We start from the raw sequence: 10958 nt of genomic DNA, 5'->3' as shown, positions 1-10958 counted from the left end.
GATCTCACGTCCTCTCCTGGCGGGGATGTTGGAAGCTGCTGTTCCTAACTACACCTGGAGCAGGCTACTTCTTTTATTTTTTTTAAGGTTTATTTGTATTTTGAGAGAGAGATAGAAACCAACAGGGGAGGGGCAGAGAGAGAGGGAGAGACAGAATGCCAACCGGGCTCCTTGCTGTTAGCACAGAGCCCAATGCGGGGCTCGAACCCCGGAACTGTGAGATCGTGACCTGAGCTGACATCACAGTCAGAAACTTGACTGAGTGAGCCACCTGGGTGCCCCTAATTCTAAAAGTAGATGGGAATGGACGTAGGGGGTCAGTTAGCGGCCTAGAGCACCCTCTCCCCAACTCGCATTGAATTTAGAACATGACTTCGGCAAGATGACAGATCCCCACGGATCTGTTGACGACCTGTTGACGTCTTGAAGGTAATACTTTCGTCGACGTCTTGAAGGTAATACTTTGCTGATTTTTTCCCCTGCAAAGGGTTGGTAAAAGGAAAGTTACATTGTATGACGTCCTAGAGAACTTTCTGAAAGTCTTCCTTACCCAACATCTTCCTCTCCAAATTTCAGCCTCAGTACAGTTTATAAAGATCCTTTTGGGCTGTATTGATTTTCCCAGTTGCATCCAATCTAGTCACCAATTAGCAAGCTAAAGCCCAGTGTAAGACAATTGCTGCTAAGGGATTCCGGCACAGCAGGTGGAGAAGAGGGGGGAAGGGATGAGCATTTGTAATGTACTGTTCCAGCGTGCGTGTGTGTGTGTGTGTGTGTGTGCTTGTGTGTGTGTGTTGTAACATCTTGCTAGCCTTCTTACCTCTTGATAAAAGTTCCTCAAATCACCCAGTGCCCAGGCGGTACAGGCTAAGGCTTCCTCATCCCAGCCCCAACCTGCAGACTTTCTTCTATGAGTTTTTTTTATCAACTCGAAAAGGAGGAGCATCATCCAAGAGGCTTCTGCCATTCAACCTCCCCTTGCTGCTTCCTCTTGGATCCACCCCTCCCCTGGCCCTCTCAGGAAAAATACACACATCAGCCCCTCTGTTTTGTAGTCAGCTATAAACATGGAGGAAGAAACAGCTTCAAGGAGGCGGCAAAGCTGAGGCTTTGAAGGCTAAGAGTCCGCCAGACAGGTGGACGGATGACATTCCCGCATCTCAGAGCGGTGGGGGTGGGGGGGAGACCTCCAAGGTCTTCTCCCCCAAGTGATGCTCTAAATTTGATGCACAGAGATTTGGGCCCATTGAGCACATTCTCCTTCTCCTTCCCTCCCGTAATAATCCCCGCCAGAAGGGCTCAAAACCACTCGCTTTCTGTGCATTCTTGACACACCTTGGATCTCTGCACAGGGAAAGCTGTGCTGCTGGCCGGTTGTGCACTGAGCGTGGCAGAGAGCAGGACACAGACCAGCTGGAGCACAGGCAGAGAGGCCACACTGAGAAACACTGCTCCCACCTGAGGCCTCACGCTGCAGACGGGAGCCCAAAGTGCCAGGAACAGGAAGGCGTGAGTTTGATGGAGTGGGGTTAGAGTCATGGTTGGCTCAAGGGGGTGTTGGCCAGGGGTGGGGCCCCCGACCCCCACATCGGTGTGAGGAGGCGGTGGCATGGTGGCCGAGGGGACAGAGGGTCCGAGCCGGCTTTCTGCCTCTGTCACCTCACTCCACGTGTCCCTCCCCTGTTCCTCTGTCAGCCTGTGCCCTCCTCCTCTCTCTGCTCTTCCCATTGGCTTCTGGCGTCTGTTCTTGTCTCCTCAAACAGCTGGCCCCTTCTCCCCATCAGGGCTGGTCAAGGCAGGACTGGCTGCGTAATTCACAGGGCTGGTGTAAAACGAAGACACAGGGCCCCGGTTCAGGCAGTAATAAGTATTCCAAGATGGCTTCACCACGACATCGAGTGGAGCGCAGGACGCGTTTGAGGGCGGGGGGCCACCTGCTAGCTGGCAGGCCGACAAAGCTCCCCGGGTCTCGCCATAGTCATCTCTGTCCACCAGCACCAAACATGCTGCCTGGCCCATGCCTGGGGCGTCACAGATATTTATTAAACCGAACGGAGCCTACGATTCCTCAATCGGGTCACGTGTCTCTTATACGGTTAGCACCTGGATTCCATTTCACAACAGGAGTGGAGGGCAGTGTCCAGTCACCTGGCCCAAACCTGCTGTTCAGTCAATGGCAGCCGCCATCGGATAGAATAAAGATAATAGTAGTGACCTCTTAGTGGTGCTCACGATGTGCCGGACATTTGTTGAAGCGCTCTCCATAGATACTAGCCTCCCCTCCGTGTTCCGTGGCGGGTCCGTTCTCACATCCACTGCACAAAACCGGACTCGTGCACACAGCCTGTAATTTATGGCACTGAGATTTAAATGCAGGCAGCCTGGGCCCAGGGTCTGTGCTCTCAATGAGTTAGCGACTGCCTTCCTGACAACATAGCATGAGCCAGGACCTCCAAAGTGGGTTTGATACCTGCAGAGGCCCAAGCTGCCTTTCTTTCTTTACTAATGATACTACTTAATTATTTTAAAATGCATTTAAATTAATTTCTCAAATGGTGGTAAAAGACACACGGCATAAATTTTACCATCTTAGCCCATTTCTTTATTTAAAAAATTTTTTTTTAATGTTTTATTTATTTTTGAGACAGAGAGAGGCAGAGCATGAGCAGGGGAGGGGCAGAGAGAGAGGGAGACACAGAATCCGAGGCGGGCTCCAGGCTCTGAGCCGTCAGCCCAGAGCCCGACGCGGGGCTCGAACTCACGGACCCCGAGAACGTGACCTGAGCCGAAGTCGGATGCTCAACCGACTGAGCCACCCAGGCGCCCCCCTCTCAACCCATTTCAATAGCATTAAGTATATTCACGTTGAACCAATCTCCAGGAAGCTTTGCGTTGTGCAAAACTACAGCTCCGGACCCATTAAATACAGCCTCATTTCTCCCTTCCCGCATCCTCATGCAAAAACACCAGTCCACTTTGTCCTTCTATGAATGTGACTTCTCTAAGCACCTCATCGAAGTGGAATCAAACAGCATTTGTCTTTCTGTGACTGGCTGATTTCATTTAGCAAAATGTCCTCAGGGATCACCCACGGTGTAGCAGGCATCAGAGTCTCCTTCCTTTTCAAGGCTGAATGATACTCTGGCGGATAAAAATGCCACGTTCTGTTTATCCGTTCATCTGCTGCCTACTTGGGTAATGTCTGCCTCTCGGCTCTTGTCCATAATGCTGCTGTGGCATCCACGTGTCAGTTCAATCCCCTGCCTCAATTTCCCAGACGTGGAAACGCTGGATCATACGGTGAGTCTGATAGATCTTTGCGTGTCGAGCCATCCCTGCATTCCAGGGATAAATCCCACTCGCTCCTGGTGCAAAATCCTTTTAATGTGCTGCTGCTATTAATACTACTGGCAATTTATGAATATTATTTCTCCTACTAGTAGTAACATTATTACTCTTTTTTTTAAAAAATTTTATTTATTTTTGAGAGAGCACAAATGGGGGAGGAACGGAGAGAAAGGGACAGAGGATCCGAAGCCGACTCCACTCTGCTGACAGCAGCAGAGCCCGACGCGGGGCTCGAACTCACAAACCGCGAGATCATGACCTGAGCCGAAGTCAGATGCTCAGCCAACTGAGCCACTCAGGTGCCCCAACATCATTATTCTTAATACCTTATGGACCATATATGATACCTCATAGCAGCTGATAACTGTACTGTTGGAAAGCAGACTTGATCCTCCCGGTTATAAAGAAGAGACAGCAGTTAAATTAGCCATTTGATAAGTAAGAAAACTGTGAGACAAGAGAGGAAAAGTCACTTTCCCAGGGTCAAGAGCTGCCACATGCAGATGGATTACTGACCAAGCCCCTTCCTTATGGCCCTGAGAGAGCTGAGCAGGAGCTGTTGAGTATATGGCCTGTGAGGACAGACTTCAGCAGGTGAAATTAAACCTCTGTGATTGTCAGAACCGCCTAGAACCACCTAGGGAGACAAGAGACCACATTAGACAGTGTGGCCTCCACTCTAGGGTTCTCCCTGCAAAGCTGAGGAAGTCTCTGCCGGAGGAAATGCTGTAAGGGAGACAGTTCAAACATCAGATGGGTGTAAGTCCATGGGGGAAGGGGAGGGGAAAAATAGTTACAAACAGAGAGGGAGGGAGGCAAACCACAAGAGACTCTTAAATACAGAGAACAAACTGAGGGTTGATGGGGGGTGGGGGAGAGGAGAAAGTGGGCGATGGGCATGGAGGAGGGCACCTGTTGGGATGAGCACTGGGTGTTGTATGGAAGCCAATTTGAGAATAAATTATATTCAAAAAATAAAATAAATGAACCAAAGAATGAACCAAAAAAAAAACCCGTCAGACGGGTATCAGAAATGAACGTACATTACTTAAAAGCCGCTTTAGCTTCTACGACTTGATTATTTGTGGGTCTTTTCAGCACTAAGCCCTAAAGATAAACAAAATTTTGGAACTACCACAGTGTTCGGAAGCTCCGCCTGTATTCTGAAGGAGTGTTATTTACGAGAAATACGTAGAATCTAAAGACGATGATTCCATTCTGGATATTTCTAAGGACAGCAGCTTTGTCTTACACGTTTATCTCTTACAAGCACAGGATGTGGTCTACGAATAAATATTTGTTGGATGAAAGGAAGATGGAGCAAATGCATGAATGCATGACATTCAATGGATTTTCCTACCTCCAAAGTAATTTTTAAATGTTGATTTATTCTTGTAGAGAGACAGAGAGAAGGAGAGAGAGACAGAGCACGAGCCGGGGAGGGGCAGAGAGAGAGGGAGACACAGAATCCGAAGCAGGCTCCAGGCTCCGAGCGGTCCGCACAGAGCTGGACGCGGGGCTCGAACTCACAAACTGCGAGATCATGGCCTGAGCTGCAGTCGGACGCTTAAATGACTGAGCCCCGCAGGAGTCCCTAAAGTAACTTCAAAGGGGCGTTTGTAGCTGGTTAGGGAAGGAAGGGACCCTAGAGATCCCTGAATCCAGCCCTTCCTGTTGACCCACGGGACTCAGTGGCCAGCACGGTGCAGAAGCGTGCCCAAAGTCACCTGGCGATGTTGCGTTCCTTCCCTTCCTGACAATAGCTTATTATCAGCTAACGCAGTGTCGCTCCCATGTTCTAAGATTTCCTGTAAACAACGACAGTAAAGCAAAGTTTCTATATGATCGCTGAATATATGTACAGAGGGCTTGCTCTAGGCATCACTACTTCGGTTTCGTGGCAAAGGTAAAATTCACAAATAGCATCATCTGTTTTGGAAAGATCTTTTAGGGCTTAATCTGCCACAGAGCTCCCCTTCCAGCTAACCGAAGTCTCTCAGGCTGTCTTGTGTCAGTTTCTGAAATGAAATGGACCCTTTTCTCTGGGCTCTCACAAGACTACGCCTCCCTCTGCTATGGCAGGCCTCCTCACACTGTGTTTAAGACACAAGGCGCCTTGGGGCACCTGGGTGGCTCAGTCGGTTGAGTGTCCGGCTTCGGCTCAGGTCATGATCTCGCGGTCCGTGGGTTCGAGCCCCGCGTCGGGCTCTGTGCTGACGGCTCAGAGCCTGGAGCCTGCTTCGGATTCCTGGTCTCCCTCCCTCTCTGCTCCTCCCCCGCTCATGCTGTCTCTCTCTCTCCCCTTCAAAAATAAACAAAAACATTTAAAAAATTTAAAAATAAAAGACACAAGGCACCTTGTGTCGCCTCCCTCACGGAAGCACAGGCTGCTTCAGGCGGAGGATCTGGCAGGTGCCAGTGCCGACCACAGGCCGGGCACATGGAGCCTGCTCAGGAGATAGGCTGGATTCACACCCCAGAGCCCCCGGAGCCCCCTGCCTTCTCGTCAGAGTCAAGGACGCTGAAGACAAGGCAGAGTAAGTGAGGGATTCCTAGTTGTTTCGCTGTTTCCCGGGAGGGCTGGAACTCAGAGATTTCACACACTTCAGACAGAAGAGGATTCTGCCGTTCAGAGTCTCTGTGTGTCCACGTCAGGTGCCCTGAGAGTCTCCGGGTGTCCAGATCAGGTGCCCTCACAGTAACTTTACAGTGACGATGAATCAGCCAAAACCACTCCCAACGCTCATGGCGCCCAAGGGAAGTTGAGGGGAAACCTGCTCAGAATGTGCTCCACACCCTCTGGTTCCCCTGAAACTCCTGCCCATCCAACAGGAAAACGGGAGCACTTGTCCACGGCGAGCACCCCCCTCCAACTCTGGGCAAAACTGCAAACCCCTGCATCGGCTTCCTCTTCCCTTTTTCTGCATTTGGTTGACCCAGGCCTCGCCTTAGCAGATGAAAGAACAGGACAGGGGAGAAAGAATACATTTTATCTAACTGCTCCCACACCTTTCCCCAGACAGAGTCCAGGGAGGGAATCCCGTAGGGAATCCCAGGAGGGATTAGGGGTTCCGGCTGGCACCTCAGATCTAAACCAGTAAGCCACACTGGGCCACCGGGGAACAGAAGCCGAGATTCCTCCCTTTTCTGCTTTCCTCTGGATGTGCCCCCCGGGATGTTATCTGGGAAACCAATGGATTAGAAAGGGAGGGAATCTGCGTACTGACTTTAGAAATTCTTAGGGGAATGTGACTCCTTTTTACTGTATAAAAAGACATAAACGTGCATATGAATAGGCGATTTTATTGCTGGATTTGAGCATTACATTTTATTAGTGTAGTGGGTGGGTTTTCTCGCACTCATTACGACTGTTAGCAGCAAGGACCGGAGAGCTTCGCCCGCGTGCACGAAGAGCAATGTTCTGGGGGAGCCTCATACAGCGTCTCTGAATGTGTATCCAGGCACCGTGATCCTTGAGGGCAGGGGCCACTTCCGTTTGTTTATTTGTTTGTTTGCTTGTTTGTTTAGCACGTGCTAGTGGGCGAGGGGCAGAGAGAGAGGGAGAGAGAGAATTCCAAGCAGACTCCACACTCAGCGCGGAGCCCTGACACGGGGCTCCAGCCACGACTCTGGGATGGTGACCTGAGCCGAAATCACGAGTCGAACGCTCAGCCAATGGAGCCACCCAGGCGCCCCAGCTTCTCACTTTCCTCTCCCCCCAGCATGCTGCTGGGAGTACATTCTGTGCTGATCTGCATCTTCTGCTTTTAATTCTGGTGGCAGTGTTCTCCCCTCTGCCCTGCGCTGCCCTTAGACACGAACAGGCTTTCTGCAGGCCGAGTTCCATCCTGGCCCCATTGATTTCTGTGCGATCAGCCCAGGAAATGATTTGGCAGGCAGGTGGGGAGATGTTACGAAATGAATGGTCATTGAGAACTCCATCAGGAGCTGGAGCCAGAGCCCAGAGGGAAATGTATCACCAGAGACAACAGCGCTAGGACTTAGGGACGGGTCCCCCCAGATGCTGGCTCCTGTCCTCAGGGCTCATGCGAAGCTCTCCCAGTCCCTGCAGGACAAGTACGTGCAGTCATAGAAGATGTGGAGAGCGAGCATGAGTTGTGGGGGAGAACAAGCCAGGGAGCCAGGCTAATCTCGCTTACATCTGACCCCTGAGCTTCGAGCAAGTTGCAAAAGGTCTCCAAGTCTCAGTTTCTCCATCCATAAAATGGGTATGACGACACTCTGTTTTGTGATGGGTATGTAAGTTAGTATGATAGGAAAAGATAGGATAAACCAGTCCGAGAGGGAAAGATTAGCACCTGCGGTCCCCAGTGGGGAAAAACACATATTTTGAAACAATGATGGGAGTGTCTGACCACAGCAAACCCCCTCCGGCCTAAGGTTCCTCCTGAGTGTAATAGATACCACCTACTCCCCCTCAGGATCCCCTCAGGCATTGGGCAATCAAAGACCCGACAACAAAATAAATAGTAGACCATGAAATGTATGACCCACAAGGAATGATATGGTCATAGGTCACCCCTTGTGATGGAATCAAGCCAATCAGGAATGGACAATCCAGGACTAGAGTTATCAAGCCAGTAAGGGTAAAACCTGAGAAGCAGAAAGGGGGAAAGAAAGGGAGGGGGGTGGGGACCAGAACCTGATAAAACAAGGATCCTTGCCTGTAGTCACGGGCATTCTCTTTCAAATATCCCCTCTCTGCAAGGAGAGCTTTCATGGTATTCTTACTCTCTGATCTTACACTCTAATAAATTTCTGCCTGCTGTTCATTTGTGTCCATCTTTTCGTTCTTCGAAGCAGCGAGACCACGAATCCTGGGGATTGAGGTAAAGAATCCTGCAACATCAGCAGAGAATGAGTCACTGAACATAAATCCCCTTTCCCAGTGACCGACCCGTCATCTATGCTTTTAACAAATGAATAAACGAATGAGTATAAATTTCCTACCACAGCGCATGTCATATAGTCTGCTGTTAAAAATCAAGTCAGTTCCCTCACCCACCAAGATATCATCCCTCCCACCTGTTGGCTTTCATGATTTGTACATGCTGGCTCAGACTGGTGAAATGATCGTGTCAAAATTACAGAGAGACAAGCCAGAACTCCTACTTCCCGTCCCCCATTCCTCTGCTCCACATGGCTCCCGCTAGCTCACTCCCACACCGCTTCCAGAGTAATACAGAGCAGTTGTCCGACCTCTCCCAAAGAGATCTTCCACACCCACTGGGGTGACACTGAGCAAGGTCCTCCAACCCTACTTCTGCCTACCATCACCTCCCGTCTTACCATTGGCTATGGTTAATTTTATGTGTCAACTTGTCTAGGCCACGAGACCCAGATATTTGGTCAAATATTATTCTAGATGTTTCTTTAAAGGTGGTTTTAGATGAGATTAAAATTTAAATCAGTATACTTTAGTAAGGCAGTTTATCCTCTACAACGAGGGTGGGCCTCATCTAATCTGTTGAAGGCTTGAATTAAAAAAAAAAAAAAAGATGAACCCCTCCTCCAGGAAGGAGGAATTCTACTGGCAGACAGCATCAGCCAGGTGGTCAAGCTTAAACACCAAGAGTCATAAATCAAGTCGATTGTTTGCACCCTTGACATATGATGAAAATGGCACTTACCTCTTCTTCCCCTGAAACTCATAACCCCAGTCTACTCACGAGAAAAACCGGTTCCAATGGTAGGGTTTCCTCAAAACTGTTAAGGACATCAAAAAACGAGGGCGGTCTGAGGAACGGCCGAGAGGAGCATCAGGAGACGTGACTGACTATAACGTGGTACCCTGGATAGAAGCCTGGAACAGAGAAGGGACATTAGAACCTAAGACAATCTGAATAAAATGTGGACTTGGTTGACAATAGGGCATCGATATCAATGCACTGACTACAAGCAATGTGCCAGACTGGTTTGAGATGTGAACGCAGCACCCCCTCTATCTGAGGTTCAGTTCCCCGCAGCCGACTGAGGTCCAGAAGCAGACAATCCTCCTTGTGACCCATTGTCGGAAGGTCAACGGGAGGCTAGGTCACGGCTCCTGCATCATCCCTCTCGTTCCCTCTCATCACGTAGGTGTTACAGCATCGCACATCCTCACAAGAATAAAGGTGAGTACAGATGTTCGGAGAGAGAGAGACCATGTTCACATAACTTTGATTATAGTATATTGTTATAATTATTCTATTTTATTATTAGCTATTGTTGATCTCTTACTGTGCCTCACCTATAAACTTTATCAGTGGTGTATATGTGTGGACAGGAAAAAAACATAGTATACAGAGGGTTTGGTCCTATCTGGGGTTTCAGGCATCCCCTCAGGGTCTGGGATTGCACCCCTCGCAGGTAAGGGGGTACCACTGTGAAAAGGGAAGTTATGTGTGGAGTATATGGGTGTGCTTCATACTGTCTTCTACATTCTTCTGTAAATCTAAACCAATAAAGCCTCTTTTTAAAAAATGGGAAAGTTATTAAACATCAACAAATATCAATATCTTGACCTTACTTGAATCCTGATACACACACACAAAGAAAGAAAACCGGGACTCAAACCACTAATCACCTGAGACACTGTGGACGCACTCATGTTTCTTTAATTGATTTTCCCTTTTCCCATAGAACGACATTCACAGAACTTAGTTGAAGTGGGAAATTCTCTCTAGCCTTAGTCTTTCAGGACTGGGAGAGTTACCTCTCAGGAAGTCATCTCCCTCCACCCTAAGGCCAGATCATAATAGTAACATTCTGAAGAAGGAAGTCAACTATCGGGATTCTGATGAGGACAGTCACTGCCCAGGTATTCTGTCACTCAAGAGCCACCTATGCTACCCAACCACATGCAGTTCATGTCTGCTCTCTAGCTCCACCTACTGGACCTTGTCTAAACCACCATGATCTATGCACATGCCCTACAACACTCAATGCTAGGCACTAAGGGCAAAGAAAAAGAATCCATTGTATCAGAGAATACTGGGATTGCAGAAGAGTTTTATGACGAATCTCTTCTTTTATTGAAAGGAAATCCAAGTGTTACATGTGTTGAGTATTACCAGGTGTGGAGCCAAATTGACCAGGGTTTGAACCCTGGTCCTGCCATTTTTTAGTAATGACGCCCAGGCAAATCACTGACTCTCTTTGGTATGGACTCTCCTCATGGGAAATGGGATAATGAAACTGCCCTCCACGGCTGTTGTTAGTTTAATTAGTTTTGGTTTGTTCCATTTTAAGTTTTGGATATGAGGGCACAGAAATTTTGGTGGATATTTCTTGGTTGATACTCAGACTTATAATTATCAATTTTTAGATCCAACTACACACACACGTGCATAAAACATACACACACACACTAACATGTATACATCCTTCCGTTGAGAATGAAAGGACTTGAGGAAGAACCATTTCAAGTCTGGGTCAGGTGCAGAGACAGAAAAAAAAAGGCAAGAGAAAAGCAGCTGGAACCAACAAGGTTAGCAAAAGTGAACATCGTCTCCATCCCTGTACCATATTCCATGAAACCCATTCATGTATTCATCCACTCATCCATTCAAAAAATTGTTACCTCATGCTTACTATGTACCAGATGCTGG

At 48.6% G+C, this 10958-nt stretch overlaps 1 long non-coding RNA gene across 1 annotated transcript; it reads right to left on the bottom strand.

The window, feature by feature from the left end:
* Window positions 1-6674: 6674 nt before the first annotated feature.
* LOC113600553 (uncharacterized) lies at window positions 6675-9894 on the bottom strand. The gene is made up of 2 exons (XR_003421544.2): window positions 9039-9894; window positions 6675-8208 (listed from the first exon to the last, which is right to left on the bottom strand). It is a non-coding gene; the product is annotated as an uncharacterized LOC113600553 (long non-coding RNA).
* Between the last annotated feature and the right edge of the window lie 1064 nt (window positions 9895-10958).

The sequence above is a fragment of the Acinonyx jubatus genome, chromosome F2, assembly GCF_027475565.1.
Source record: "Acinonyx jubatus isolate Ajub_Pintada_27869175 chromosome F2, VMU_Ajub_asm_v1.0, whole genome shotgun sequence".
NCBI classification, from domain to species: Eukaryota; Metazoa; Chordata; class Mammalia; order Carnivora; family Felidae; genus Acinonyx; species Acinonyx jubatus.
The sequence above is the reverse complement of the archived record's forward strand: the minus strand, read 5'-3'. Positions and strand labels throughout refer to the sequence as shown.